General features: G+C 42.0%; 1 protein-coding gene across 2 annotated transcripts in view; it reads left to right on the top strand.

Moving 5' to 3' along the window:
- The window catches only part of LOC147134214 (UNC93-like protein MFSD11), a 38,047-nt gene extending 17,477 nt beyond the window's left edge, over positions 1–20,570 (top strand). The window contains exons 16-19 of one of the 2 annotated variants that reach the window (XR_015090110.1): positions 1,952–2,049; positions 10,111–10,267; positions 17,848–17,924; positions 20,101–20,570. The gene's annotated coding sequence lies outside the window, so the exon portion shown is untranslated. Of the gene's footprint in view, positions 1–1,951; positions 2,050–10,110; positions 10,268–11,803; positions 11,968–17,847; positions 17,925–20,100 lie in introns of those variants that run through there. The other variant, XR_015090109.1, reaches the window with a different exon arrangement.
- The last annotated feature ends 4,195 nt before the right edge of the window (positions 20,571–24,765 follow it).

Raw genomic sequence — 24,765 nt, 5'->3', positions numbered from 1 at the left:
TTTAAAGAAGACATGTGGAAAAAAAAAAGATTTTGTCGTGACCTTTTCGTAATGTTTGCAAACAAAGATGACAAAAACTTGTTTGGGGCATACTGACCGTTTTAACATATAAGTGCTTTCTTGAAAATGGCAAACTTCCGCTTTAAAGGATGGACGATGGTGACAGTTTGTGCCTGTGAATGGATGAATTCCCTTTCCATTACCTCCAATGGAGAAAATTGGTTTTCCGTTAGAACAACTCGGAAGTTAACCAACACCGTAGAATGTCCACGCTGATGCCCCCACGCCCCCATAAGCCGCTTGCCATTTCCACCCCGGGGCCAATCGACACGCCCATAAAAACGTGGCGGAGGTGAAAAGGGTTGCCACATTTCCTCGGAATCCCCCTTAATGGACATTTCGGTAATACCCCGAAGAGGTAACAAATGAGAGGTGTAAAGTTAAACGTCCTGTGAAATCATCCCATCTCGAAACAAGCTGCCTTTACGGCCTCGGGAGCTTCCTCCGCACACAATTATCTTCGCGGAACACACACGCGCACACACACTTTGCGAGTGACTACAGGTCCGCTCACTTACAGATATTTCCTCTAAGTCGGTGGCCGAGATGGGAGTGGTGATGGCGTCCCCCTGGGTGCCCGCCCCTCCCCGCATCCGAGCCGAAAGAGACGTGCTCGCCAGCTTGGCTCACCCCCATGCCGCTAATCTGTCTAAAGCACTTTGGATCAAATGAACGCAAGCTAGCAGGTGTGCCCCCCACGGTGGGCGCCCAGGTGACACCTGCTACTTCCCCTTTAATTCCAGCTAAAACAGCTGTTTCACCAGGAGGCCGCGCCCGTGAGTCGGCGGGCCTCGCTCTCCGCTTGATACCAGTCACATTTGATTAGGAGCGCGGGGCTTTGTGGTAATGGATGCATCAATACTTGCCGAGTTGAAAAAAAAAAAAAAAAAAAACATTTGGCAAGTAACCCACACCCGGTCCAATGTTTTGACTTTCCATCTGCAAGAAGAGGCACGGGGCCAAACAACGTGAGCAGAGAAAAGGTGAAAATAAAAAGCAGTCTTCACATTGTTACTCTAATCATGCCGAGCTGCGAGCCGGAGGGCGACTTAGGATAACTTTGATCCCGGGAAGAAAGAAAAAAAAAACAAGGGTGCGCCCATCTCACAACACTATTTGGGGTATATCTCAAGCGGCTCCACAGGGACACTTTCCTCCCTGAAGAGGTAAGAGCTCATTGGTTAGCCTGAATCTCCACAAAGTTCTCAGACGCGGTGAGTCATCGCTGCCAAAAGGTGGAGGATGGTGCATGAGTTTCATGCTGTGAACTGGCTTCCGGGACAAGACGTTTTTCTAAAGCTTACCCACATGCTCTTCACTTCTAAAGGCAAACGCAAGGGAAGAAAAAAAATCTCTTGATCTGCATGCAAATATTATTTCATATGCTTTCGTGGAGCCACTGTATGTCATGTTATCTATCTATCTATCTATGTTTTGCAGCTCTGGCTGTTGTGACTGCACAATATGGATCAAGTTGAGTTGATTTTTGATGTACTGCATATGTTTATCTGATAATCCATCTACCGTACAATGTTTTCACGTACTTTTGTTCAAGGCGTTATATGTAGGTTAGCTCATGAGAATTTTGCAGGATTTTGTACAAAAAACACTAACGTTTGCAAAAAAAAAAAAGTTACCGTTCTCATAATATTAATTTCAATTTCATTTCAGTCAAATCTATTATGAGTTAGTTAAGCTTAGAAGCGAATCTCGTTGCTGCAATTCTCTTGAGAATTTGTTCAAAAAGTACCGTAGCTCGCAGAAGTGTGGCATATTATCTGTTAAGCTGTCTTTGCGTTGTCAGTGCGCAAAACGATGGAGGATCATGCACGGGTTTCACGCCGTCAACTCGCTTCTGGGACAAGATGGAACGTTTTTCTCATTCTTACAGGAAAGGAGATGATTGACACCACCTGATCCACATGCAAATATTGTCGAATGTTCTACAGCGGAGCCACTTTACTTCACTTCACTTCACGTCGATGCCAGGTCAGTGCGTGTGTGTGTCTGTGTGTGTTTGTGGAGAGAGAAGTTTGTTTACCAGCAGAGTGCAGTGTTGTGGCGGCCAAGTGCTCCTCCATGGTAGATAGACTGTCAGTCTAATGAGATCCAATACAAGAGCTGTATCAAACAATCAGCCTCTACACAGGCTTGATTGACACTGTCAGTGGTATTAAATCAACAATATGTTTATTATGTTGCTTGTGCTTTGCACTACAACTGTATGTCACGAGGTGCGGGGGGCTGTGGGAGTAATACCACCAGCCTACGGAGCGTAAGGTATGCATGGGAGTGGGCGTCGCCATCTACAGTACTGGCACTTTGCTCCCACACAAACGATACTGTGACACTGACTTAAAGTGACGCATATTTTACAAAAGCATAATTTTATACCGCACTGCCTCAGTCACACGGTAGAGTTGAATTTAACTCGTATTTCTAATATTGCAGTTTGCGTTGACCAAGTTCAACCAGGCCCAAACACCCCTAATATGGCGATAGAAATGATTTGTCCGACCATCAATTTTGATTCCAGCTTACAATTTCGAATCCGTGAACATAGTGCACATACATTTCCAAGGGGCAAACCCTAACCTTAACTTCACTAATACCTAACCTCAACCCTAATTTGCACCGCTAATCTTCTAACGATATATCATAAAGATAAAAGGCAATGCAATCTCTTGACGTGTTGCTAAGTAATATTTAGACGTGAAGCGGCCAATAAGAAGTTGCTTAGTGACTGGCGCCAGGAATGTTTTAGCCGCGTTGTATTTGTTCAGTTTGTGAGTCTGACCTTGGCACGCTTCAAAGTGGGTCGGCGAAGGCTTCCTTTGTGCTTAAACTGGAATTCAAAACGCTCGCTTCTGGGGGTCAAATGCGTCCCCAGGGACGCGCGGCGCACACTCGATTGAGGTTGGGAGCCGGTTCATTTTGGCGGCACCTGTGACCCGACACAAACAAATGGCTCCGTAAATAAGGCAGGAGAGAGAGGCCTATGATCTTTTCTTTTCTTCGCCCCCCCCACCCCCCCAAACCCCCCATCCCCCCACCCCCTTCCTGTCTTGCCGGGTATGTAGAGACGCGCCAACAGGTAATGACATGGTATCGATCTGGAAAGCTGAGGAGCTGATTGATGATGTCGCCCCCCTGGCCGACGTGCGGTAATGAGTTGCCTTCCCATTGGCTCGCCCACTCCATCCTGCACGTCACATTGGTGCTCGGTACAGGACAAAGTCTGTGTCATTTCCGTCACCGCGCGCCGTCGTTCTTCAAAGTCCGAGCGACGCGCATGCTTCGTCACCTGGAATTAAGTCTTTAGCGCACCGGTACAGGAACATGCGGATTTGCAAAGACATTTGTTTTCTTTTCCTCCTTCCGCAAATGCAGCCGACTCATGCGCGGCGTACTTTCATCTTCACTTTTGCTCGCCGTCAGCGCGCTCTGTCGAGCCTCGCCACCTCCAAAAGCAAAAGGAGAACAAAATCAAAACAAAGCTAGATACATGGTATCCTTGGAAACTGCAGACTTCCTTGGACATGTGCACTAGTCTGCCAATTTTAAGATGATTTTTCTAATTCTTAAGAGGGTTTGTTAAGATTTGGTACAAGAAGCACTGTAGTTTGCGCGCATTTGACATATTGTCTGATCATCGAAGATGAGGGCGGATTTAGTCGCATTTTGGATTTTGTTGAATTTTCAAAAATCTTGTTTGGTTGGCTTTGAAGTAAGTTGCGTTCATTTAATTCTCATGGGAATTTAGTAGGATTTTGTTCAAAGCCAATGTATCGTATTTCTCCTATCAACTACAACTGGAATGCATTAAGCCTACAAATGAGCTTTGTTGAAGAGTCTTGAATTTGCTAGGCTCCAAATAAGGATGAGTGAGAATCATATTCATCTAATTCCCTTGAGACTTCAGTAGGATTTCACAGAAACAAAGGCAATAATGGACTGTTTGTAAGTTGACATATTTCTAGGATTGATTACGCTCTACTTTTAATGTTTTTGGGTTTTTTTTTAATCATGAAAAAGAAAAAAGAAAACATCCATGGTAACCTGGGAAACTGCAGTCTTGTTTCTACTAATTATTACATTATGAGTTGAATTGGGGCTTCGAAGACTAAAACGGGACTTGTTAGCATCCAAATAAACAAGCGAAGATTTTTACTGTTAATCGGAAAATATCTACCCATCAATTTTCTCTAGCAGGCGAGCTGGAGTCTGTCCACCGTCCTACTCGTCATGAAAATGCCCGAACCGAAAATTAAGGATGAGCATGACTTTGTGCTATTGATTTCACCTCAACTAGTTTGCTCCCTAGCTACTTTTCCTCCTCCATCATCTTCTCCAATCTGTAGCCAGCGCTTCAAAACACGTCATCCTGACTCCCTGTCCGACGTATTTCAGCCTTCCCCCTTCATTTATAATCCTCAGCACAACACCAACACATTTCATTTCTCCCAGACGATGACACACTGGGGCGTGATCTGTGTGATGGAGACATTTCCCGCTCCGACTCATGGTCCCCGCCTGCCTCCATTACGGCGCTGCCATACATCTCGCCGGCACCCGGGCCCCGGTGATGCTCGGAGGACCCGGGCGGCCGTTCGGGGAGGGGGTGGGGTGGGCACGCTCACCCGCTCCCGGCACTGCATCATTTGTGGCAAGCTATCAACAGCATCCTCACCTTTTTTAACTTCTGATTTAGAGGGAGAGGCGAAGGGGGGTGCTCATGATACAATCCCCCCCACCCCGCCGAAATCTTTGAACAAAAGACACCGCCGAGACCCACTCTTGAGGAGACACATGAATCATCGCTGACAAGGCTCCTCCCGCCGCGATGTTGTAGCCATGAATAATCCACTTCGGCTCAGGCCTTGATCAATTAGTCAATCTCTCAAATGCGCCTCTCAATTAACAAGGTGATTCCCGACGCTCCCGACTCGGTGCGCCGTACTTGTCTCGGCCAATTTAGGCCCCGGTCCAAGCATAGCTCTCGGCTGCCTGGAGATTCATGGGCTGACTCTGGAAATACGGGTTGCAAACAACTGGTTGAGATCGATGTTGTTTGCAGATGACCTTTCCCTAAGCCCCTTTAGTTACTGTCACTCTGTCCGTCAAGCTTTCGGGGCCAACAATCAACACCGGCTGCACTCCCGGGAGAAATATCGTCCAGGTTTCGGAAAAACGGCCACAACCGAGTCAGCAATTCAAAACAAGCTAAAGCAGACACTAGTTGTCTGATGATGGAGACAGAGGACAAGCAGATTAAGAAGCAGCACTGCGGATCGAGCTTTAGAACTCTGTTTGAATTTAAAAAAAGAATAATAATCAGTCCTGGACACCAGTTTTACCACATAAAATTGGTTGGACTTGTCTATGGCAACAGGACACACAAAATAGTCTCACAAACCCAAGCTTGAAGTTGAATAAGAAATCAGCCATTTTAGTTTGAAACAGCCCAATTGGCTGAACTCCGGGCTTTGTACTTTGAGGAACGCCATCCATCCATTTTGTGTGGCATTTGGGGAGCAAGGCTGAGGGTGAATTGAAGCCTATCTCGGTTGACTTTGGTCGCCATGCGCCTTTGTGGTAGGAGGAACGATCTGAACTTAATCTGCGAGAAGAAGTCTGTTGTTTTAAAGGGAGTGCCCATTGCCCCCCCCCCCCCCCACAACCTACGCCCCTCGGCACCCCGAAGCAACTTGCCACTACTCCAAGTCCTCTCCAGCCGAGCGTTGCATGTGTCAGTTGGGGGACTGCGGTGCGTGAGGCTGCCTGTAATTGGAGCAATCCGTTCCCTTCGCCCCGGGGGCCGCGGAGGCCGTTGGAAGGCTGCCTCGACGTCCTCGCTTTCCCATTCTCGCTCGAGAAGCTCCCGAATGCTCTCCGCCGCACCGCGACGACCTCTGACATTTGCACTGCTGCAATCCGCCAGACGGCCGGCATCACTTCTGAACGCTCGGCCCATCCCAGCTTCGTGAAGTGGAATGTTGGTGGTTTCCATAGAGTGTGTTTTTTAAAAAAAAATTTATGGCTAAATTTAGCTGTCGCTATTAACCAGGTGTGTTTTGTAGTCCGGAAATTACAGTATATGCTCCACTGTAGAGGCTGTAACGTGGGACGGTTACTAACATAGTATTGTTCGTAATCTGGAGAGCATCAATGTTGGAACAGCTTTACTATCAAAGCATCAAGAAGCGTAAATCAATGCAACGAATAAAAGAATGGATGAAGCTGATGTAAGTAAGAGAATCATAAAATTACAGTTGACATGTGCACTAAAGGCCAAAATGCAATAGAAACATATAAAAAAAGTCAAAATACATGAATAAGTAATAGCTGCATTTGTGCAGAAATGGCATTATTATATATGTCCATCCAAGATGCAATCCAGAAACGCAGTCTTTTCTGAGTGCACTAAGCCTGAGGTGCAGCATTCTCAAAGGTCCTTCTCTGAATTATTAAACACGCAAACTTTACTCATGAATCTTTCAAAGCCAATCGCACCTTAACTAACGGAAATAATAACGAGGCGTCCGTGGATTGACTTTTAACTTGTAGCGTTTAAACAATCTGAGCGTGCCCTGTTCAGATGAACGGGGAGCACTTCCAGACATATTTTATGCACGAGTGGCGAAACCAAACGTGATGGTTTCTCAATTTTGTCCAAAAACGACTAAACCAAAATCGCTCGACAGGAACACCTTTGTCTGCTCCAAGGTGGGTTATCGCATTGTTTTGTTTGCACACACTTCAAATAGCAATGGATCATGGAAGTTACAGCAAATGCATTCAAAGTTAGTCTGGCTTTGAAATGAAGATCATTTGTACGATTCTCATGAGAAAGTATCAGGAAATTGTACGTAATACATAAAGCACCATCATTTCCAGAAATTCCTACATTACGATCTGATCGTACAAGTACTTTTACTTTGTAACTTCCCACCTCTATATTTTGCCCACGCCCAAGTTCGACAACCGCACTCAGACTTGACCAGTCAAAGGGTGAAAAGGAGCTGGAGTTCAATTAAAAGCGGCCAAATGGCGCTAATGCGAAAGCAGGCCGAGGTGCTTTTGCCGTGTCGACAAATTGGCACTCCGTAATTAGTTTTTTCGCAGCGACGCGGCCGCTTTTTAATTGAATTAAGCAAACCAACCCTCCATTAGCCGTTTGTACGACGTGACGGGAGGACCGCGAGAGCGCTCAGCCGCCTCCCGTGCAACGGAAACGCCGCCGCACTCGCTCTTGCATCATATCATCCGAGCTGCCGGGGCCAGATGCGTCACATTTCTTGGCTCATTGGAAGCCTTTCTCTCGCCTCTTTTCTCCAGATTAGTCATGCTTTGACGGAAGGCCGTCTCGAAAACAATTGGCGCGCTCAGACGCAAACGCTTGGATGTCATTTCACATCGGTTACCCTTACCAGCCCTTCCCGCAGAGAACACGCGGCGATGTTTGCCCTAGCGCTAGCTGTGGTCTTTCATCAGGGTGACTCAACTTTACCCATTTAAGTTGGGTAATTGCATCAAAGTACCTGGGCATTGCTGTCGTGCTGCGATACTGATAGGAGGATTAGCTCGGTCGTGTTCCCGCACTGAGACGAGTTGACACGGGGCTCAGCGGGACGCTGTCAGGATTATTGCGCGAGGTTACCTTTAAGTAGCCAGACGGCGGGTGTGATCATGGGCCTCCTGTGGTTCCGGGAAGTACCCAGAACACTGTTGGTGTTGTCTCTGGACACGGTCAGAAACTGTAATCGCTATGTAATTAATGCAGAGTGGATCGGGTTGTGCTAATGAGTATGTATATGGTATACCTGGCGTGCATTGACGTCTCAATCTGACAATAATTCAAGATTTACGTTAAATGATGTTTTGTTTGTCTAAATGTGAGCCCTGTAATTGACTGGTGACCAAGCTCATGACGGTTGATGAAAACGAATGAAATAAGTCAAATTGAAAAAGAATTTTTGCTAACGAAATGAAATAAAAAAAAAAAAAAAAGAGCTTTTTGAACAAAACCAAAACTAACAAACTACATCGTTTCTCAAAAATGACTAAGAGTGAAAATGTCTTTGTATTTGTCTTTGTCACGTAATATTTATTGTACATGAGCTTTCAGGGTTGATTTTAAATGTATTTATTTTGGCATTGCCGTACAGAGGAAGGAAGGTCAAACACTCATTTGAGAAGTGTGCTTCTTACTTAGTGACCTTTTTTTCTTGTAATTGACAAATACTCTCTCTCTCTCTCTAACTCTCTCTCTCTCTCTTCATATATATATATATATATATATATATGTATATTTAAAAAAAACTAAATCTAATTCTAAATCTAATACAACCTAATCTAAAAACAAAGCATTCTCAACAAATCCAAACTATGAACGAACAAACCTGGTCTAAAAAAACAATTTAAACGAACTGAATTTAGAATACAAAAGTCAAAACAAAATAGAAACCAACCGTTAAATCCAAAACAGCCAGACTCACAGGACTTTGTTTGCCAGCCGGACCGTTTGTGGTAACATCAGAGATGCTATTTTCCCTCCTAACGAGCCCGTGTGCACTTCAAATGGTTTTGAAGCCGTTGGAATATCGCAAAGCTTTAAGCCACAGACTTCAAGCAGCGAAAAACGTGTTTTCCCATCCTCCCAACACGTGGATGTCTACTTCAAGTGCCAGCAGAGTGACATTTAATCAGACACCAAACCTCCGCCAAGGCTGAGAAGTCCCCCCGACCATCCTAACCGCCGCCCCCAAACATTGCAGCATGTAGTTATTTTTCCACTTTTCTTTGTACTGCGTGAACCAAACTGAAAATGGCTGGACCAAACTGTCTTTATTCTTACTGACAACAACAACCAAGCGGTGCACAGCGTAAAGGTCACAGATTTTTACTCTTGGAGAAACGATAACTAGTGCAGAAAGAGCGCATTTGCCAACGCTCTGCTGGATGTTTTTCAGCAACAATCACAGCCACTAAGTCTCTGCAAGTCTCCAAATAACACCACAAAAGTATTGCCGGATTTGTTACTGGTCATTTTTATTCTGGAAAAATCGTAGCTAGCGAGAAAAGTTGGAAACGTTGACACATAACCCGACTGCTTAAAGTTGTGAGAAAATTGAATGCAAAATACACTCTCCTCTTTGACACAAATTGCTTTTGTAAGTGCACATCAGTAACTGAACATCAATCAGAAGTTTTCAAACTCATAAAAAAGAAATCCCTGTTATAGTTCTGATGTAGTAAAAGGTGAAATTCAATGAAATCATTCGGCAAAGTTACATCGCCCCCAGGAGGGTCATGTAGAGTTTAGGCAGTCTTGTATAAAGTACATGAAAGCGATACTTACTGTAAGTCAAAGTACAAGAATCTGAACAGAAAATAACTTTAGTGGAAATTATTTTTAGAGAAATATTTTGAAAAATACACACACACACACACACACACACACACAGTATATCGGTTTCATTTATTTGTGCTGTTTGTCGGGCACAAAAATCTTTACCGACTCTCGTTAAAAGTTGTATATGTGCATTAGCTCCTCGTCAATACAAGAGATCGAAATCTTTTTGCAACGTATATCTGAACACCAACGGTGCAACACACATGTAAACAGACAATATAACAATCCTCAAAAGTTGATATTCTTTATCGTCTGCGAAAGTCGACTAAGATCACCGCAGTTTACTGAGTCGCTTAGTTGTGAAACTCATCTTCGTTTCTGTCGGTATGACTCTCTATTATACTGTTAATTCTTCTAAAAATCTAAATAAAGGGGGAAAAGTACAGATCTAGGAGAATTCTACTAAAGTATTATGACCCCATTTCATTATAAGATTGAGATTAGGCCACAGACAGCGAGTGGTTTTTAAAAAAAATTTTTTTTTTTTTTTTGCACTTGTATTTTCTACAGAACGCTCCAGCTCCCTGCTTTGTTTCATCATGCGCGGCTGCTGTCGCGTCGCCTACCTGTCACGCACGTTTCGATGTTTGTTGGCTGACTTGTTTGCCTTGTGCTTTCTTTCCCCTTCTCTTCAGGTTGTCTTGTCGTGGCTGCGGGTTGTGTTGTTGTTTCGCTCGCCCCCTGTCAAGGCACATTATGCAATATTAGAGCCGTGTAAATAAAAGCCAACCTGTCTGCACAAGGCTTTTCTGCCAGGAGCATCCCATGCAGGTGCAGAATTTATGCGGTAAGGTGAGTGTGGAAGTGGAATAACAAAAAAAACAAAAAACAAGCAACACTATGCATGCTTGAGATGTTGGCAATGAAAGTGTATTGTGGCCGAGAATTACAAGAAAAATGAGTTGTTATGTTCGGGGGAACTAAGCAGGAATGCTACAAGAAAAATATGTCACGCTAAGAGGAAAAAGACGTCATTTTATGAAAATAAAATTGTAATGTTACGCAAATTGAGTCGGAGGGGAGGAGAAGAAGATCGCGCTACGATGATTTAGGCATAATCTTCCGAGAATACTGTACACTCAAATTGAGTCGTAATGCCACAATAAACTTTAGTAGCAATTTCACAATAAGTCCTAATGTTACGAGGAAAAAGCCTTAGTTATATAAACAATGTTATACCGAAACATTATATATTGTGACCCAATCTACCATCTTTGTAATAAAAAAAACAACAAAAATCTTTAACGTTATGAGACTAAATCAATGTAATTATATATGAGGAAAAAAGACGTCTTTTAACCAGATAAATGTTGCAATGCTACAAAAATAAATCTGGAAAGCTAGCCCACTCATAATTTCATAAGATCCTGCGATGTTATGAGTATGCCGCCAGGTTACGATAAAAAGTCCAAATGTGGCAGGAAACATTAATAACACAGCATAAAGTTACTTTAGTGAGAAAATTCATAAAATTGAAGTCAGAGGGGAAAAATAGTCATAACCTTATCAGATTAAATTCATACTTCATTTGGGGAAAAAAGTCTTCATATGACAAGAAAAACGTGACATGACGAGAAAAAAAAAAAGCATTGTTGCATTGAAAAAAAGTCAATCTGGTAATGTTAGTTATGACATAAGAAAAAAGATGGAAAAAAACAAATCTTATTTGTAAAATATGCGCCTGACAGCACTTTAATTTACGCTCTTATTTTTCTGGTAAAGCAGACCTTAGTTGTCTTGACTCACTTTGTCAATTGCGTTTATTTTGCCTGAGCTTGTGTTCACAGTGCGAGTAAATATTATGTCATTATTTCATATGCTGTGTAACTCACTGTAGGAGTTTGAAAGTGGACCGTTTCCCCTTGCATGAATAAATCAGTCAGACAAATGGCGAACTGCGCTTTTATGACAAATCCTCCTTCTTGAGTGCTTTTGTCACATCTCGAAACGTCACATTTGTGGCTTTAACCGAGCCCTTAATGGACCTCCGTGAATCAACTGCAAGTATGTGTCTTTTTGCCTGCAGTGGAGTGTCAAAGTGAGTGTGATCAGAAATGATGGGGCCACAAACTTTTACTGGCGCCAGAAGTCTAATTCTCGCAGATCCTCTGCTGTCATTTTAAGCGGCCGTTGTGTCATCATTACCGGCTTAATCGAGCTTATTGCGCCACTTCTGAGGGTCCGCTTTCGCGCCGCCTTGTGGGCCCGCTGGTTACCCCGGTGTTTCCGCTGTTTAAAACTCATTACAATTATTTCTTAGCAGCTTTAAAAAACGCGCAAAGAAAACGAGTGCGGACACGCGTTTTTGACAAGGGGTGTTATTTACAGGTCGCGAAGCCGCAGTGACTGATAACAAGCGGCGCCATTTGGGCGCCTTCAGCTCACATTAGCCGGTAATGAACATTAGTGTCACGAAGAGGGTCACCGAGCAGCTCGAGAGCCGAGAGCTCCCACGTTTGGTCGCCTCGCCCCTGGAGAACGCTCGCCTGCTTTCTGGCTGGCTGCAGTCAAAGTGAGTGAATGTCAGCTTTATGGCATGCGGGTGAAACTGCAACCATTATGTCCGCCTGTGGAACTCCTGAGACAAAGTGCTCGGTTCACGACGCACGCAGGATTCTCCTTTTTCTACACCACAGTTGACAGTACATACAGGCTTTTGTTTGCAAGAGTCCAACAGATTCCATCTTAATAGGTCAGAGGAAGTCAAAGGTCATCCACATACACATGAAAAAAAATGGCTTTTTCCTCACTCACTCGCTGGGTAGTTGTGGATTTGGTTTACAGGGTTGAGTTGATTATTTTGTTCCAGCAGTTTGGATTCAATTTTGGATTTGGTCGGGCTGAAGTTGGTCGCCATTTTTGAGGGTACAGGAGTTAAAGGGAATCATAAACTATTAGTACACAATGATACAATGAGTATTGAATTATTTCTCTCCACACACTGTAAAAAACACAATTGGTGTTTTTCTGTGGGGGGGGGGGCGGCCATTTTGTCTTCTGTCGACTGAAAATGACATCACAACTGCTCACAACGACCAATCACGACTCAGATTCAGAAAACAGGTCAGCCGTGATTGGTCGTTTAGGTTTAAGTTGGTGTTCCATAAAAGGGACAACCGTTCCCTAAACTATTATTTCTTTGTTGTGAAATACAGGAAAAATCTATTTTCACCGTAGTAAAACTTAAATCATTGAACTAAATTTCCCATCTTTAAATGTTTTTTCATGTACCCTTTCCAAAACTACGTTTTCACTTCACCTATTGCATAATAGCCTACAAAGATCTCATGGCATGGAGTTGCTTTGCGTTGTTAGCAAGGAGGGTCTAAAGGTATCAATAATTGACTTTTTTTCCCGTATGCGTCCGTAGCACAGAACAATGGAACGTGAACTCTTGACAGAAGTGTGAAAAGAGTGTCGGTGTAGTGCAAGAGCAGGAACAAAGTGCGGTGTTTCTGTGATGTCACGTCGGCTTCTCTAGCCGAGTGCTTCAAACAATGCATTATTTATGTGTGGTAGATGGTGTTGTTGATATTTTATTCTTCTTTTTCTGACTGTGTGGGGAGCGACAACTTTATGTACAAGTGCTTGAGGGAAGTGCTTCCTCGCCTCGTCTCATAACACTTTGTCTTGGCACATGTAGATTGCACAAAGAGCGAAGGTGTGTAGAAAGAAGTTGAACGCTTGATTCTTGCCTGTTGGCTATTTCCCATAATTGTCTGGCTCTCTGCTTGGCTTCTCTACTCATTAAATGGTAATTACAATTCAGCATAGTGCTTTTTGTTGGCCTTATGAAGGCTGCAATATCAATAAAAACGTAGGCGGATATCTACATTTAAATGTGTTCGTTTAATAATTCACCGTGTATTAATTCGCAGAGACACACCTCCTTAAACTGTTTGACAGCTTCAACTTCCAGCTGCTCCTCAGCTTGCTTCCACTGGATGGCATTACACTCTGATATTTTTACAAAACATGCCAAATTCTAATTTTTTACATTAGAATTTACATTCCAACGTGAAGGTGAGTGATGCTCTGATCGTCAGCAAGTGTCAGTTTATGTGTAAACTTGCACTCAGAGGGAAACCATTAATTCAACTCACTTTCACATCAGAAGCTACCACTCACTTTTTAATAACCTTAACTTTCTTATTACAGACATAAGTTAGAACGAAACACTATACACCCCCCTCTCTTAAAACATGTGACCAGTAAGGACAAGCATCTAATTACTGTTATCTATTACTAACAAAACACGCTAACTAATACACTGACTGCTAATTAAGTAACTACTACTAACAAAGCAAGATGCCTGACTGGCTTAATTTATGACAAATTATTATTAATGAAGTTACTGTATATCACTAACAAAGCTAGCTTGCAAGCTAACTACTACTGACCACTAACTATGGTCGTATCTACACTACCAACCAGTTAATGAACAAAGCTAGTTAATTTACTATCAAACTACTAAGCCAGCTAGCTAACTAAAAAACTAGCTATCTTAGGTGCCTTTGCTAAGTTACGACTGGAGATAGATAAGAAAAAAGAGAACTAAATAACTACCACAATTAACTTTGACTAAAAGCGGTCAAGCTAACTACAATATCTACTGGTGACTACTAACTGCTGAGTAACTAACTACTGTATAACTATTACCCATATTACAGTATAAACCAGCATATTCATTCATATACTCAACGGCAGTGTGTACCAGGCGTCAAGAAAGGGGTAAGGCATATTTTAAGTGGGAGCCCTTTGTACAAATCGATTTTTAAAGTTATAAGAAATATTATGTATGACACCTCGGAACAGCACCATCTTATTTATTGTACATATATTTAACACTTAACTAAATTAACTCGATGAAATAAACCAAAACAATATGCTCATCGTAAGCATTGTTAAATCACTCTATCGTGCACAGGAGTAGAGACCGGCATGCATGGAGGCGAGGAAACAGCCATTAAATTTCAGCAGAAATCTGCTTTACATTGCATAAAAAATGCCCATTTTTAACATTGAATCAGGCGGCGGTGTGCGCCCTGCAAGTCTCCGTCTCCTGGGAGGACTTTCAATAAGCCCGCGGCTTCCAAGTGGAATTCCCGCAGGAGGTCCAACTGTCATCGGAACTCTTGTTAGACAAAACTTTTGGGGTAAAAAAACACACCCACACACACATACACACACACACACACACACACACACACACACACAAAGCCAACCCTCTCAGTGGCTGGAAAAACACCTCCTATCGTGGTGGGACAAGTTTGGGGCTGATGAAAAACATCATGTATATGCACTCTTGCTCAATCTATCTGACAGCCAACTATTTGCAAACAAACCATTCAAAAGTAATTTTACACATGTCGACTTTAAATCAAGACCTATATGACCGCTTCAATCAAAATGTAATTTTGTATACCGTGACCACGCTTGTATTCTTTTATAGTTTCAGTTAATATAAGACAAGGGGCCAAACGTCCACTCCTCACACCTCCGTGTTGTCTGTGCGGGTGTAAAACAAAAGGCTCATTCAACGTGGCAGCCTGGCAACAGAAGCGAGAGCACGCAGGGGCCGGGCCGTCGCGGTGAGATGAGAACGCCATTTAAATTTCACGCCGTGCAACTGTTGCGAAGCGACGTTCGAGTGTATTGATGCAGATTCACAGAGTCAGCCCGAGCCGCAGGATAATGAATAGTGCATCCCTTGCAGGAATTTATGTGGATTCCGATTGCCTCTTCAATAACATCCCGAGGACGCCTTTTCACAAATTAGCTCTCATGTATTGACGAAGGAAAGTAATCCAAACGGCACTCGAAGATCACAGTCGTTTTTAGAATTCATTTTTAAGCTCCAGTGCATTGGAAGTTTCCTTAGGAGGACCAGATTAAACCATTTGATGCCTATTATGTTGTATACATTATTCCTTCCATAATGACTGAGAGAGGTACGACAACAAAAACAACACTTAAGACATACATAGTGTAACCTTGACTTGAATTAGTTTGCATTTCAGCACCCAACACTCAAGGCGGGCTTTATTTATATTTTAACGTCTATGTATGTCTGTATTAGATAGATAGCTAGCAAGCAAACTAGTGCTCCATGTTAGACTAGCATACATTTAAAATATTACGATAGGATCAAGCTTGGTTTTTTTTGTTGTTTTTTTTAAATACACTATACGATAATACTAACTATTATTAACTATGAAGAACAAAGTCTGATTAAGAACAGAGAAGTCGGGAAGAGATAAAAGGGAACTTTTTCCCATATGACGACAGCCATTTTGACTTACTTTGGTGACTATGGTATATGTTTTGTATTGACATCATTTATAGTGGAAATCAACCCAAACATATTTTTTTCAAGAATATGTTCTATGCAGGCCCACTAGTTCAAACACAGCATTCTGATTAATTTTGACATTGTGGAATATGAGCTCAGCAGCAAAATCCACCCGTTTTCAGCCAGCCCAGGGGGCGGCCATTTTGTCACTTCTGTCGACTGAAAATGACAGAATTGCTCATCTTGAAAAAAAAATATTTGTGTTGACTTCTTCTTTAAGCTAATTTTCTCCCATCTGTCCTCCAACTCACCTAATTGCTTCCAGAATGTTTCCGTGTTTGAAATAAAAGGTGTCAACAGATAAGAGAACACACTATAATTATACTGCCTGGTCATTTTGTCCAGTGGGCCGATAATTCAGTCATTTTCATCCCAGATTCATTGTTTACTTCATTCTATTTTAGTTAGACTACCTGCCGGTGAAGACGTGAGCGTGAAGCCAATCTGCTTCCGTGATGGTCATTTTGATTAATGACGAGCTACAGATTAAATTCTTAGCAATTAAAGCTGGTTGGTAATTATCCCGCGACATCATTCGACAGCCGCTTGCGAAGGGGTTGGCGGGTGTGGGGGTGGGGGAACAGAAAAGGGGAGTTAATTTAAGATTTATTTCCTTATTGATTAATTAACAGAATCCTATTAGCAGGGTTCTGTTAATTTACAATTAACCGAATCCCATTATCAATTCCCCTGCCTTTACCTCACATCCAAAGGCAGGAAAACGATTTCACCCTGTTGATGGCGAAGCCCTTACGCTCTGTGCAATTGCGCTCAGGAGGACTTGAGGGAGGGGAAAAAAAAAAAAAAAAAAAAAAAAAATGATGGCGCAGTCATTAATTTGCCATCTCCAGAAAAGGGCATCAGTGATCTGTGAAATCACTTTGTTCGTTTGAGGTGGTTGCACTTTCTTTTCATTTACGTCTCATAATGACTTAGGTTATGGGAATCTGCATGTCTAGCCCGTCGCTTCCCGGGCATCTGCAGGATGTCGGACGGTGACATTATCCGTTTAATTCCGCTCCCGACAAAAGCTTAAACAGCCTCGACTTTCAAACCAATCAGTCCAAGAGCCAAGCAGGTGCGCTTCCTCTTTTGAGCGAGTCCCGCTTTTGTTTGCCATGAAATAATCTGTCAATGGGATAGGAAATGTTCAAGCTCTCCCATCGATTTCATTTGTATTTTTTTTTATTTTTTTATTGTCAGTCTTCAGTTCTGCTCATGTGGTTTTTATGGCACCGCGGGAAGTCTCGACTCGGCCATCTATTGTTTCTCGGCTTCTGCTCCTGTGCGGGAAGCCTGAGAAAGAAGCTCACTGACTATTCTCTTACTGTAGCTTTCTGCTTTGGCGATTGCAACTTTTGAAGTTTCACACATGCAAATTATGTAACGTGCTTTTCTCGTCGGGCCAACAAACCAACCGCTGCTCAGACATTTCGATGCCAATGCACACGCGCGGATCCTGATACAATTATTTCCTCCTAAAGTCCCTGTAATGTGAAAATAAATATATCTTCTAAATTTGACACATCACGTAGAAGAATGTTAACAACCCGAACACATTTGAATTAAAACAAAAACGGAACGTCTGTCTCATGTCTGTACATGAAATACAGGTTTGAGCCGCAAAAATATATCTGTTTCAAACCCTTGATGCCGGGAATATATCCCACTGAGTCCTCGCGGGGCTTTTCCGCTCCGCAACAACGAGCCGCTCTAAAGCAGCCAGCCCGGCCCGACGTTTTCAGTCCTTGCAAGTTTTCAGCAATTATCTTCAAACATCCATAATGTATTTAGAAACAAATATGTGAATCCACTTTAGAAGGTCTCTGAAGGAGATACACAGATAACATCTCTTCTTAAAATGCCCCGAGGATCAAGAACCATCGCACATTTTACAGCTCATGCCCCAATGCAAACATGGTTCCATCTTCTGTGACTTTTGTTCCAGAATAAGTCCACTTTACGTGAACTATTGTACCGCACTGTTGGACTCCAAGGTAACTTATGGTTTCTTTTCCAGGTATGCTTCCAAGCCTAAAAAGAATCACATATCAAGGAGACACCTTCCATGTTACATCCCCAGTGAGAAGCCAAAAGGTACGATGAAATGCTTTTTTTTTTTTTTTCTTTTTCCGGTAGTCGGTCCAAAATCAACGCAAAGTAGGTCGTCTATTCTGAACTAATGTAGCTGAACTTTGGCCGCCAAGCCAGCAAGCCAGTGTCCCTCCAAAACAACAATAATGGCTGTCCTTTTAAAATGTATATATATATATTTTGAGAATGTACTCGGGAGAGAGGGAACTGAATATGTCCCTTCAGCACAATTCCAATCATATACCCCGGAGGCCTAATTATTGTACTGAAAAAAAAAAAAAAAAAAAAATGATTGTACCTTGTGCAGGGCCACAAATGTGCAGGTGCTGTATGTCCCCAAGCTATCAGAGACGAGCGCCAAGAGTATAAAAGCAGCAACTCTGAGGGTCCCGCCCCAGTGACAAGCCCTTTCATGTTCACCAATCATTTAGTAGGAATCTAATAACAGCCTCTAATTTACAGCAAACAGGCTAATTATTGGACTCCACTGTAACAGCTTCCACTTTTTCCTGTAATGGAAATGTGCTGGTATGAGTCCCAAGCTATACAAAAGCAGAACGTCTCCGGCTAACGCTGCAGTGATAATCAATCAACATTAGTGTACACCGTCAGGATAATTACGGTATTAGACTCCCGGGGCCAAAAAGGTACACGCACATGTTCCCAAACTGTAGAAGCCAAAGTGGCAGGCAGGCAGAATCTTGGGGAGTGACACCCAAGTGACAAGACTCCCAAATGTTTTTCCAAGGGCGCTGTCTAAAATGCTGGTTAATAAAGCAGTACCTTTTGATGCTAGCGCCCTAAAGTGAAGCACTTTTGTGGGCTTATGTTGAAAGTCAGAGTGCTTGTTTTCATCTTGTCCTGGACCAACCATTCAAAACCTCCTTTGCAGCGTTTCATTTACACAAGGCATTTTGCTTGTTTTTGCTTCAATGAACAATCAAATGACAACAATGTAATGTGGAGGATGTTCCACTTGCTCACGAGATTGTGGAGATTTCGCTCCGGCTCAACGTTTTTAATGCTTTTTCAGCTTATTATTTTTTTGCTTTTAGAGCCTCCCGCTTTTACAGTGTTGGTTGACTCTCGGTGCACTCACGCACATAAAAAACTGCACTCAACCAGACAGCGCGCTTGCCTGTCCGCCACAAAACAAGAGACGAAGATCCTCCGAAAATGGCTCGAGAGGATACAATGGCTCAAATGCGAGTGTGGTCAAAACATGACTCGGAATGAATATTGATGTTTGCGGGAGGGGTGCGGGAGCTGACATCTGCTGGGGAAGGCGTACACCAATCAATAAGCTTTGTCGCAATTTATTTGGAGAATCCTTTCAGGAAACTTTTCCATTTCTGTTATAATTAGTGAGGCGTAACGTGTGTGTGTGTGTGTGTGTGTGTGTGTGTGTGTGTGTGTGTGTGCGCGGGGGTTTACTGGAGCTGTCACTGGACTTCATGCCCTGGAATCATGCTTTTCCAACCAGGTCACTCCCACATTATACAAGAAATATGGCAGGACAGAATTAAGAAGGAGGTGAGGGGAAAATGGAGGCAACCCGAGACAGTTTATTTGCTATTCCATCACCAGTAATGGATATTGATGATGAAGTCACCCTGGCACAGCCGAACAAATGCTGAAGTCATATTCCACTTTCAGCGAGATGACAAAGGGCTGGTCGCTTAAACAGGCATAATGAGGAGGAGGTAGAATTCTACATTGTAAATAATATTTTCAGTGTACATAACTTGAAGCACTTGACATTTATGAAATATAAAGTAGCCTTTTACGAGGAAATCAACGGTATTTGCTAATAAATGGGTTGCATACACCTCACTATAAAAAACAAAAAAAAACGAATTAAATTCAGTGACTTACCTAATTATTATAAGAGTGATACATTATTTTCTTTTTTTTACATTACGATAATGTTAATAATGACAATGGACTTTTCCTAACTTTATTGCGATCACTCACAGCAGGATGCCCCTCCCACATGCCCGTTTATACACAATCGATGTTCTGTGCTGTGGATGCTCCCCGCTCAGGTGGATGCGCATGGCCACTGCCCTATTGGGGTTTTTTTTTTTTTTTTTTGCTTTTTTTTTTTTTTTTTGGAAGAAACACATGTACACCTACTAACATCACAATAGAGATGTTTTTTTTTTTTTTTTTTTTACAGCACAGTGCTTGCTGGCTCAAGCTGAAGTGAACACAATTAACCCCGATGCTGCCGAGAAAAAGTGCAAGCCTTTCGGCAGTACCCTCCAACACGACTCGGGGGATCGCTCTGTTCCATTAAAGTGAACACGCCCCCATCCACCACACTTTTCTAATTAAAACCTTTGGGAATGACTTTTGAGCCTCCAGGAACAGGGAAAAAAAAAAAAGAAGCATACATGTTGGAGGCGAGGCCGAGAAGCTCAAAGGATCACAGATGGAAAAAAAAAACCAAAAACAATATGTGCTGTGAGGATGAAGAGGCAGCGGAGCTACATAGATTGTCGCCGTGGTAACGCATTGATTTTCTTTTGAATATTGCTACCTCAAACGGCCAACTCTTAATGGACGAAGAAGGTGGATCAGCGTCTGTTGTTGTGTCGAGTCCGCATGGAAAGGTCAAAGGAAGGAGTTTTATTAGTAAGAGCAATTTCCCCCACTGCGGGACAAATAAAGGATTATGTGATCTTAAAGGATTATGTTACCTCATTAAACAGGAGGCCTTCAAAGGGCTTCTCCAGCAAGCTTAGACATTTTACACAACACTCCCCTCATACAATTTGTTTTTTTTTTGTCCAACAACTGCCACAATGCCATATTGGGAATTTGGAGCACACTGAAAAGCAAACCCCCCGCCCCCCCCCCAAAAAAGGCAAATAGCATGAAATGTCATTTGAGAAAAGAATTCTCACTATGACAATGCAGGTCTACGTTTATTACTTTAAATTATTGTACCTTAAGATACTTTGTTTGACCAGCCTGGTAACTTTCCGACTTTCTTTTTGAAAATATAACTCCATGAGACTTTTAATCACTTTTCTACTTTTAAAGGTAAAAAAAAAAAAAAAAGCATCTCATTATCAAGAGTCTTCTTCCCATTTTATTTAATACTTTATCAATGTGTTTAGCCCATGATAAATTGCTCTCAACTATTGTCCCTTTTCTTTCTTGAATGTAGCTTGTATCTTTTTTTGTCCCCCTCCAAAATACAATGCATTTTGTTTGCGAGACATTAGTGCCTAATTTGTTGTTTGTTATCCATTCCATTACTCTCACTACTAATTAATCTAAAACAGAAAAAGAATACGACACACTAAAATTTTAATTGCGGCATCATATCATCCTCATTTCAGGTTCAAATGTGTGTGCAAAATATGGAAATTAGTTGGTAATGGTGATGATAAAATTATAATTTATGCTCAGTAGTATTTATAATTAATTACAATTAAATACATTAACTAATGATAAAAAATGTTAAAAGTGTATTGAAATTTTGTATTTTACTATGTACCATAATAGACAATTTGTTAATGATATAATGAATAAATTACAGTTAACAAGTTTTAGGGAGGAAAAAACAAATGCAACATTTTTTTTTTAACTATGACCGTGTTTTAAAAAAAAAAAAATAAAAAATTCATTCACACCTGTTGGGGACAAACAGGTAATGATGATTCTTTACTACCGCTTTAAAAAATAGCAAAATCATTTGCATAAGCTTGAGTTTGCTCTTTGTCTGTTGACAAATGAACTTTGTAAAATGTCCCAAATAGCTCTTTGCATACAAACAAAGACCCATTCAAGACCCAAATTTCGGTTTGTCTAAATACTTGATTTGCAGCATTCAGTAGGTAAGACAATTCACCTGTCCGTCCTTTCCAATGTGAAGGGAAACTGCAAAACATGCGTCAAATATGAAAACGAGGTAACCGCAGGAGAATTAATGAGAAGTTTCATGACAGAAAACGACAGATAGCAAACACTCACTTTGACTGTGGCTTACTTAAGTACACGGGGGCGTGGGGTGCGGGTGGGGGGGGGGGGGGGGGGTGTTGCGGGGGGTGATAATGAATGTTCCCCACAGTCAAACTATTTTCATTGTGTCTAACCACAAAGCTGGTAAAATCAGTTTTAATTGTACATGTTGAACACAGTTCTCCTGCTTTGGCAGCTTTGTTGGCACTTCTTCTTCAAATGACTCCAAGACAATTACAGACCCGAAAAGACAAATGCATAGTCGTTCATACGGTGTGTGTGCGCGTGCGTGCCTGTTCATGTGGGTGTGTGCTCTTAAAAGTTTGGAAATGAAATTGTCTGGCAGAGCAACAATAACAAATTCTCCCAGCGGAGATTTCGCATTAGCAACTCTTGAGGTCAGGCGAGGCACCGCGAGATGCTTTGGGCTAAATAACTGACTTACTCTTACCTGCAGGAATGCAGGCTTGTTATTCCACAACATATCTACATAAATAAGACGTTTTGCCACTGTTTTCCCGAAACGCCAAATGGGTGAGCTCGCTGAATAATGAGTATTTTTGTTAGCTGGAACAATAAATAATTATTAGATATAATCATTTAAAAAAAAAAAAAAAAGTAAGTGTATTAACACTTTCTTTTTAGCAAATGGAATGATGCAGACAAGTGCAACAATAACAGTTTGAACAGTCTAGATTTTTATCATAGCTCAGATTTACAACAAAGATCCGCATTCGCTATTTGCATTAACATGCACTTATATAGCGTTTTATCTTGATCATTCAAATGTATTGGAGTGTAGCCTACACCGGCGCAGATGGAAAGTTTAAACTTTTTAGTTTAAAATGACTTACTTTAACCTCCAGGATCCCGCGCCGTACCCTTTCCAATGGCAGAACAAAGGATATTTTTTTCTCGTTTTTTCATGTTTTAAACTCATCTGCATTGCTACTAGCCTCAACCTAGCTAGCGCTAAACTAGTCATCTCTCAGGTCTGGCGTCCCAGTTTGCAAACCCCCTTCCGTTTGTTGCGAACATGGCGTTAGCTGGCCAAATATCCCCATAACTACTCCCGGGTGTCCGCTCGAATGTTCCCCGTACGTAGCTTTCCCGCATGCGAACTCTCCATGTAGATACAGCTGACGAAAATATGACATGACATGTTCTGACTCGAATATAAAAATTCAAAGTGGTTACAGTGCAAGGCAGTTACACTTCCTGTCTGTGGGAACTCGGTAGGCTACGTCTCTCTACCAAACCAAAAAATGTGAGTACATGTAACGCTTCTCCACTAATATTTTCAGGACGGCTAGCGCTTGTTAGGGACAGGTGGTCCCCTGCTTCTATTGCATCACCCCAAAAATCCCCACTTCATTTGCAGTCCCACTTTTAAGCAGTCCTTATTTAATTGTAGCAGCCAGTGTGATTTAAAGGTCGTCCGGGGGATAATTAGGCTGAGTCAGCCCACAGCCACGCCAATAGTGAGGAGGCCTATTGATTTAAAGAAGATAAGGGTAGGCAGTAATAGAGTGTCCCTTTTACACACACACACACGCACACACCCTCGCCGCCAACCGATGCAGCACATCATTTCCCGCTTGGTTATTACCACCACCAAATAAACACCCACAAAAACTGAGATTGTAGCTTTCCTTACTCAATACCAGCCCAACTCTGTGGCGCTATAAAACGACATGGTAGCTATCCCGAATCAATGTAGGGCGCTATCCCCAAAAAGATTTCCCACTCACTGAATCTCGCTGTTGAAAGAGCTGTCGGGAGCAACAACTGCGAATGTCTAAAAATACTGTATCTATGTTTATGGGAGGATTTTTTTATGAACGTGTCTGTTAATTAGACTACATTTCACCAGTGTACGGCCTCAGGAGATGATTTTTTTGGGGCGGGGGGAACATTTTGAAAGTTGGGTAAAACCTCAGGGTTTGCAAATTTTCAGAGCATTTTGAGGAAGGACAAAATCAACTATTGTGTTGTTCTAAATGATACCATTTTACTACGGTCGCCAATTAGTATCGTCAAAAAGTTCATTCATAAATTATAAATTCAAAGAGTGAAACTCATACATTATATTTCGCAATGGCAACTCCCACCCAAGTACTATACTAAAAATCACTTACAGTTTATGACCTAATATTCCAATTTCTTGATATGCTAAATTTTGTTAGCTGTATGCCAAGCAATACTCACTAAAATTACACTGCCTGAAAAAAAATAATCATGAAATATTTCACTCCGTATACTGTGTCGTGAATCTATAACAAGGTACATTTTTTGAATCGACCTACTGAAATAAATTGATTAAATATATATTTTTTAATGTAAATAAAAAGAATCCCTACAAGGGATCGTGAACTATACAAGTCATTTGAAATAATATTTTTACGATACTTAACTGTGCACAGCTAGCCGCTGCTCCTAAATCCTCATTGTCGAAGCTTGTGCACAGGTAATATGCATAGAGCGAGCCTTCCTTACAGTACACAAGATAATTGCGTGCATCTAGTGATTTATATTCACACACAATCTCTGTTGCTGTATAAATCGACCACGTAGCATGATTATGCGTTCAGGCTGTACAGCTGAATGGAGCTGACTAGTGCACTGGCCTTGTGCCTTGGTAGTATTATGGATTTCAAATACATTTTCTAAAAGTCATTGTGTTTGACTCCCCACTGAGAGACAATCCCAGCCCATAAAAAGAATCCACAGGACTGTGCAACTTCTGTCACCCACTGCCCTCTAATTAGCCTCCCGCTTCCTTCCAGCGAGCTTTAAAAAAAACATATACAGTATATATATTCATAACAAAGAGAGAACTGTTGTTTTCCAAAGTAGAACTTATGAATATTTA

Source organism: Filicampus tigris, chromosome 16 (assembly GCF_054856515.1).
Source record: "Filicampus tigris isolate MCC_2025a chromosome 16, RoL_Ftig_1.0, whole genome shotgun sequence".
Lineage (NCBI taxonomy): Eukaryota > Metazoa > Chordata > Actinopteri > Syngnathiformes > Syngnathidae > Filicampus > Filicampus tigris.
This window is presented reverse-complemented; position numbering and strand designations above follow the sequence as displayed.